Source organism: Myotis lucifugus, unplaced genomic scaffold (genome assembly GCF_000147115.1).
Source record: "Myotis lucifugus unplaced genomic scaffold, Myoluc2.0 scaffold_40, whole genome shotgun sequence".
Classification (NCBI taxonomy): domain Eukaryota; kingdom Metazoa; phylum Chordata; class Mammalia; order Chiroptera; family Vespertilionidae; genus Myotis; species Myotis lucifugus.
The window spans coordinates 3,924,283-3,931,268 of NW_005871088.1; the positions used below are offsets into that span (position 1 = coordinate 3,924,283).

The window sequence follows — 6,986 nt, forward strand, 5'->3', positions numbered from 1 at the left end:
AAGTCATTGATTGATTGATGTTCATGTCATCTGCTGGAAGGAGAGCCCCCTGTCCCGTTCACTATTGACCTCTCTGCCCCCGCACAGTTCCTGGTACACAGCGGTTGCTCTATAGGTGGGCGCTGGCCGGATGAATGACAGGGGACACTCAGGGCAGAGCTCACGTGCCATTTCCAGAATGAGGGCCTCACTTCTCTGCACCCTGTCCAGCCTCAGCCCCTGGCTGCCTGCCCCAATGCGTCATCCGACTTCGGACCTCACGTCTAGTGCTTCGTATCTTTCTTCCTTCACGGTGTATTCATCGAGAACCGGATGTACAAAAGACATTACGAGCTGGATTCTTCTAAGGCAGTGGTTCTCAACCTTGGCTGCACATTAGAATCGCCTGGGAATCTTTTTAAAATCCTGATTTCTGGGCCTCATCCTCCAGAAATTCTGTTTCTTTGTTACTAATGTTGTGGCCCCACCCCATAACAAAGAAACAGAATTTCTGGAGGATGAGGCCCAGAAATCAGGATTTTTAAAAAGATTCCCAGGTGATTCTAATGTGCAGCAAGGTGGAGAACCCACTGCGTGGGTGAAACTCTGAATAACTGTTTTCTCTCACAGGAAGCCTTTGGTTTATGGAAGGAAAAACGTCTCAATGTTTCTCTCGTGGTGCCCAGGGCTCCTTGACATGGGGGAATCTTTGCAGGCCCAGAAAACGTGGCTCCTGAGGAGGTTGTGGAACTGGAAAAGCAGGCTGTACTGACCAACCTGAAGCAGAAGTACCCGACTGCACTTCCAAACCCCAGGTGGTTACTGGAGCCCATACCCAGGAAAGGGGGAAAGGATATCTTCCAGGTAGGCATCCCGCAGCACCTGATCCCCTAGGGGCAGGAGACTCCACAGGAAGGTCACTGAGAATCCAGCTGAATCATGACCATCAACAGGCCATCATGCTGCGGATGTAGAACTGAATTGGCACCACCGTGGAGAGCACTACCCTCCATCTGCTGTTCACCTGAACAGATTGTTGTGCCCAGATGTAGGGGACTGTCCTCATGAGATGCCTCTCTGGGCTCATTGACTATCTCAAGGACTCTGACCTTTAGGGAAAAGGGAAAGCTGCTAGGAAATATCTTGGTGCTATCACTCATTTTGGCCCTGCTCATTCCTGCAATGTACAAAGAGAAATGTTTTAAGAGAATGGGTTAGTGTTCAGGACTCCCTTATACATTCTCCCCTCTCTCTGTCTGGTCAAACTCAGAGAACACTTCAGGAGCACCCAGGTGTCATTGTGGGAGATCTGGGAGCGGGCACTGAACGATTGCCATTGCCAGAGGGTAACCAGCAGGGATGAGCTCATTCACCTTGAGGGAGACACCAGACTTTGAAAGAAAGCAGCTGTCTGCCCTGGCAAGTGACTGGTCTGCTGTAAAAGTGTCCCTTGGCTCACGAGGGCTTGTGTTACACATGTCACATAGCTACCTTGTGACCCAAGAACGGATCTGAAATACAGCTCTGATGGAAAAGTGATGGGTAGAGGTTTTGTTTTTTGTTTGCTTGTTTGTTTGTTTTTTCTGTGTGAGCAATCTTGATTTGGGTCCCTACTAGCAGGGTTAGTAATGGTTGTTAGCGGTGGGGATGATGGGCTTTCTCCCATACGTTGACTGGAATGGCCGATCTTCTGAGCCAGACTGCCTCTGTCATACACTGCTTGGCAGATGGAGTGGCCAGGTTCTAGGTGGACCTCTCTGCAAGGCCCCTGGAACTTGGGCTAGAGATACTCAGCTGCTGATCAGAAACTTCCTGGCATCATAGGGGGACCCGTGAGTAAAGACCCTCCTGTTTCAAGTTGCATGACTAATGTAAGGTGATTCCGCCAAGGTCAGGAGCCAGGCAGTTCCGTCTCCTGTAGGCAAGGCTCAGGGGACTAGATCTTCCTGGGCTTGCCTCAGGACTAACTAGCCAGTTCCTTGGCTGAGTATATAAAAATGAAAGAGGACAACGAGGGCAAAAGGCTATCTGGGCCAGGATTTCTAGTCTCCTCAGGCTCATCTGATGAGGTGTGTGGCACGGAAACAGAAGAACACGGATTCACAATTACCGTTGGGCTATTTGTTTTCTTCCATGTAGTTTTGCCTTTCTTTATTAAAGCCTACATGGATTCATGGGTACAAACTGGTGATTGTTTTCTGTCACCTGTGATCTTACAGGCCTGCATTGCCCTTGAACTGCTCACAGAGTGAACAGTTGCCCTATAAGGAGTCCTCCCGCTCCTAGTCCTTATCAGGTTCCTTGGGTTGGGTCATGACTGAAAGGATAGCCATCACCATATAAATACCAGGTGTTGTACAAATACATCATCAAATCATATAGTGTGTGATTTAGGGGGCTAGAGGTCAGAGCCCCTGTGCCGTCCGTTCCGGCAGTAGCCAGGGGGACAAGCATGCCATTCCCAGATATGCCCTCCCCACTTGGACCACCTGCTTCACTTTCACACCGGACCTCAATGGCACTGTTCATGAGCAGCAGAACTGAGAACTTGAATGAGCAGGTGGCACTGGGTCCCTGAGGATTGTGTGACTTCCTTTTGCTCAACTTCTTCAATGCCTTTTTTGTGCTGAATTCTTTCTTGCTGAGTGTCTGGTAGGGGGCAGCCTCTTGTTTCTCTGGGGAGGGGTTGAGGTGGTATCTGGCCAAGTATGATTCATCTGGTTTCCTTTTGTCTTGATGTTCTGGATGAGCCAAGGTTTGTCTTTCTGGAAATTGCTGTATCTGTACACCTGAAACAAAATTATTTCAGTAATTCTGGGAGAAAAATATATCTATTTGACATTAACTGGCCTCTCAGAATCTTTACTCATCCCTGCAGGTTATCTCTAAGGGGGTTACAGTTTCATATGGAAATCTATACTTTCTCATATTTGGAAAAATACTATCTCATGTGAAAAAGAGTTATCCCCTGAAATGAAACCCTTTCAGTATATTATTCTTCTGGGCCTACTAGGAAGATGTTTGAGTAACAGAGAACATGGGGCATGGGAGGACTTTCTACTTTACCATCATCCTGTTCCCTGGAGAGTTGCCTGGGTGTATTTTGCTGAATCCGATTCAGCAAGCGGATGGATGAACGTCTTCAGGCTGTCAGATTCAAAGATTTGCTCCTTGCCCCTTCGGTAAAGAACCTCACATTGGAAAAGATCTTTCTCAATGATCCTGGTGTCTCCAGCATCATTCCAGTGCACAGACATGGAGGCATCATCCTCCACTATCCCCCAAAGCTTTCTTGGGAAGGACAGTCCCAGAAGGTCATTGTTTCCTTCCAATTTGGCAACATGTTGGCTTGGGTCCTCTGGTTATGGGTTGTCTTGGCACCCTGCTTGGTACCCGTGTCTCTCCAACACCTGTGATAGGACCAGCTTGGCTCCGTGCATCTCATGGGTACTCAGACTTGGCATGGAGATGCTCTACATTAAAAAGCATTGACTACTCTAATCCTATCACTGAGCAGGGGGGTCACAGCAAGGATGCCCAATATATACTGCCCTCCAAATTCTAGAGTCTCAGCCGTGGGGCAACCAGCTGCTTAAGTCATGTGATTTCACAAAGGTGGCTCACAGCTGCTCTGGAGTGTGGGCCCTGGACAAGTGTGGGGGAGTGGATGTGCATAGGGCCCCCAGGTTCTCTCTTTCCAAAAAGTACAGAAAAATCGGGTTCAGGTTACCAGAAAGAACTCTCATCTGCTGCCAGGGAGACTGTTTCTTGCTGATAGTTCACTGGATGTGTTGAGAGGTCATGATCCTATCTCTACTTTCATCCCTAAAGAGGGGAAGGCCTGTTGATGGCCTCTCTGATAGCTCAAGGTCAAGGACTTGGTTAGTCCTAGCTTGGCTACCACCAAGAATGCCTGGGTCAGATGGGCCCCTGGGGGACTGTACCTCTTAGAAAATGGTGGTTGGCCCCATCTCAGCAGGTAGCCCCCCTGTCCAATGCACCCTCCACAAGCATGCTGCTTTGGTCTCTTCCAGCTACTCTTGCTGGTTGCTGGGTCCTGCTCAGATGAGCCCAAACTAAGAGTCCTGCTTTATTACCCCGGGTCAAGTTGTCCCTAGAGTAGGGTTGTGTTCCTGTATAGGTGGGGGCACAAGCAGTGTCACTTTCCCATGGTACCCTGCTATCTCCCTTTTTAGAGTATTATGGCCAAAGTTGGTAGTTAGACCACCTCAAACAGCTAGAGAACATGGATCACAAAAACCACTATAGTATCCTCTCCTCTGTGGTGAAGATGACTTGAATTTGACTTTTGTTGCATCCCACACCCAGAATCTCATCTATGTTCAAGTACATAGTTATGATTATTTTCATATCTGCTTCATTCAGTCACGGTTACCTAAACAAGTTGTAATTTTCCTTGGTAGTGAGTCTGTGTCCTTGTCCCATGAGTCCTTGTCCCATGTCTTGCACTAAGTGGTGTAATTTGTGCTCTCTGAGGGTCAATCCTTTGTTTCTAAAAGTGGAGTGCAAAGGCATTTGGGAACAGAATCCCTCAAAGTGCCCCTCAGCCTAAGGACTGTATCCTTAATGGAGCCCCTGGGTCTAGATTTAGGCTCAGTCCATGGTCTTTGTGCCTCTAAACAGGATTACAGAGCATTCATGCACAAAGTCAGTATATTCTTGGAGGATATGCCCTAGAGCAACAGTTCTCAACCTGTGGGTTGCGACCCCTTTGGGGGTCGAACGACCCTTTCACAGGGGTTGCCTAAGACCATCGGAAAACACATATATAATTACATATTGTTTTTGTGATTAATCACTATGCTTTAATTATGTTCAATTTGTAACAATGAAAATACATCCTGCATATCAGATATTTACATGACGATTCATAACAGTAGCAAAATTACAGTTATGAAGTAGCAACGAAAATAATTTTATGGTTGTGGGTCACCACAACATGAGGAACTGTATTAAAGGGTCACGGCATTAGGAAGGTTGAGAACCACTGCCCTAGAGGATAGGTGTTGGTAGGTTCAGGGTGGGGGTGGGGGGCTCCTAGTGTCTCTGGAAAAGCAGCCAGCTCCCTTTAGTTGCCTACCAAACAATTGTTTCTTTTTTTAAAAATATATTTTATTGATTTTTTACAGAGAGGAAGGGAGAGAGATAGAGAGTCAGAAACATCGATCAGCTGCTTCCTGCACACTCCCTACTGGGGATGTGCCCGCAACCGAGGTACATGCCCTTGACCGGAATCAAACCTGGGACCCTTCAGTCCACAGGCCGATGCTCTATCCACTGAGCCAAACCGGTTTGGCATAACAATTGTTTCTTAAATGAATTATTTAAAGCCTGAAAAAATTTCCTTGTGCACTTTGCTAGCTCATGTGTCTGCCAATTACTTATTTGAAGGGACTTGTCCATTTTATGGGAGGGAAATTGGAGAGAGGGCTTTGGAAACCACAATCTGGAATTTGGTGGAGAGAGGGTGTTTATTTGTTATGATTAAGGCACCCTTGCATCCCAAGGCTTCTGTAGGACCATTAGCTAATGTTCTTTGAAGAAAGAGCAACCGAATTTCCACTGTGGTGAAGAATCTAGAACATCAGGCTCATCTTTTCCTTTAAAGATGTAATATTCACACTGCTGAGTTCAGTGCAGTTGAAGAAAGCCATTATGAAACTGGCCTTCCTCAGCTAATTCTGCTGGATCGCAGAAATTCAACCATTGGTACCGTGGCCACCAGTCAGACAGACTCTATTAGGCAACATGTTCAGGACCCTTTGAGAAAGAAGAAGAAAGCTAGAGGAATCACAATACCTGATATCAAGCTATGCTATAAGACCATTGTAATCAAAACAACTGGTAATGACATAAGAGCAGGCATATGGATCAATGGAACAGAACAGAGAGCCCAAGAATCAACCCATACCTACATTGTGAACTGATATTTGACAAAGGAGGCAACAGCATACAATGGGGTAAAGACAGTCTCTTCATTAGTAAATGGTGTTGGGAAACTTGGATGGGTACATGTGAAACAATGAAATAAAACCACCAACTTATACCATTCAGAAGAATACATTCAAAATGAATAAAAGACTTAAATGTAAGTCATGAAACCATAAAAATCCTGGAAGAAAACATAGGCAGTAAAATCTCAGACATCACACATAGCAATATTTTTTGCTGATATGTCACTCAGGGCAAGGGAAATAAAGGAAAATATAAACAAATGGGACTACATCAAACTAAAACGCTTCTGCACAGCAAAGGGTACCAGCATCAACATGAAAAGGGAAGCCTCTGCATGGGAGAACATATTTGCCAATGATACATCTGATAAGGGGTGAATCTCCAAAATATATAAAGTACTCATACAGCTCAACCACAGGAAGACAAACAATGCAATTTAAAAGTGGGCAGAGGACCTGAGTAGACATTTCTCCAAAGAGGACATGCAAATGGATGAGACATGAAAAAATGCTCAATTTCGCCCATCATCAGAGATATGCAAATTAAAATGACAGTGAGGTACCACCCCACAACTGCCAGAGTGGCTACCATCAATAAATCAACAAACAACAAGTGCTAGTGAGGATGTGGAGAAAAAGGAACCCTTGTATGCTGTTAGTGAGAATGCAGACAGGTGCAACCACTATGGAAAACAGTGTGGAGTTTCCTAAAGTAATTCAACATAAAGCTGCCATTTGACACAGTGATCCCACTTCTAGGAATATATATTAAGAAGCCTTAACCACCAATCACAAAGAATATATTCAGCCCTATGTTCAAAGAGTATTATTTACAACTAGAGGCCCAGTGCACAAAACTCGTTCACCATAGGGGGCAGCCCTCAGCCAGGCCTGTACCCTCTTGCAGTCCGGGACCCCTCACTCCTTACCGCCCACCTGATCGTTGCTCTTTAGTGCCTCCATGGAGGCAGAAGAGGTTCCTGCCACCACTGATGCACTCGCCAGCTGTGAGCCCAGCTTCTGGCTGAACCG

At 46.2% G+C, this 6,986-nt stretch overlaps 1 pseudogene; it reads left to right on the forward strand.

The window, feature by feature from the left end:
- Nucleotides 1-873, forward strand: part of LOC102436643 — a 2,642-nt pseudogene extending 1,769 nt beyond the window's left edge.
- The last annotated feature ends 6,113 nt before the right edge of the window (nt 874-6,986 follow it).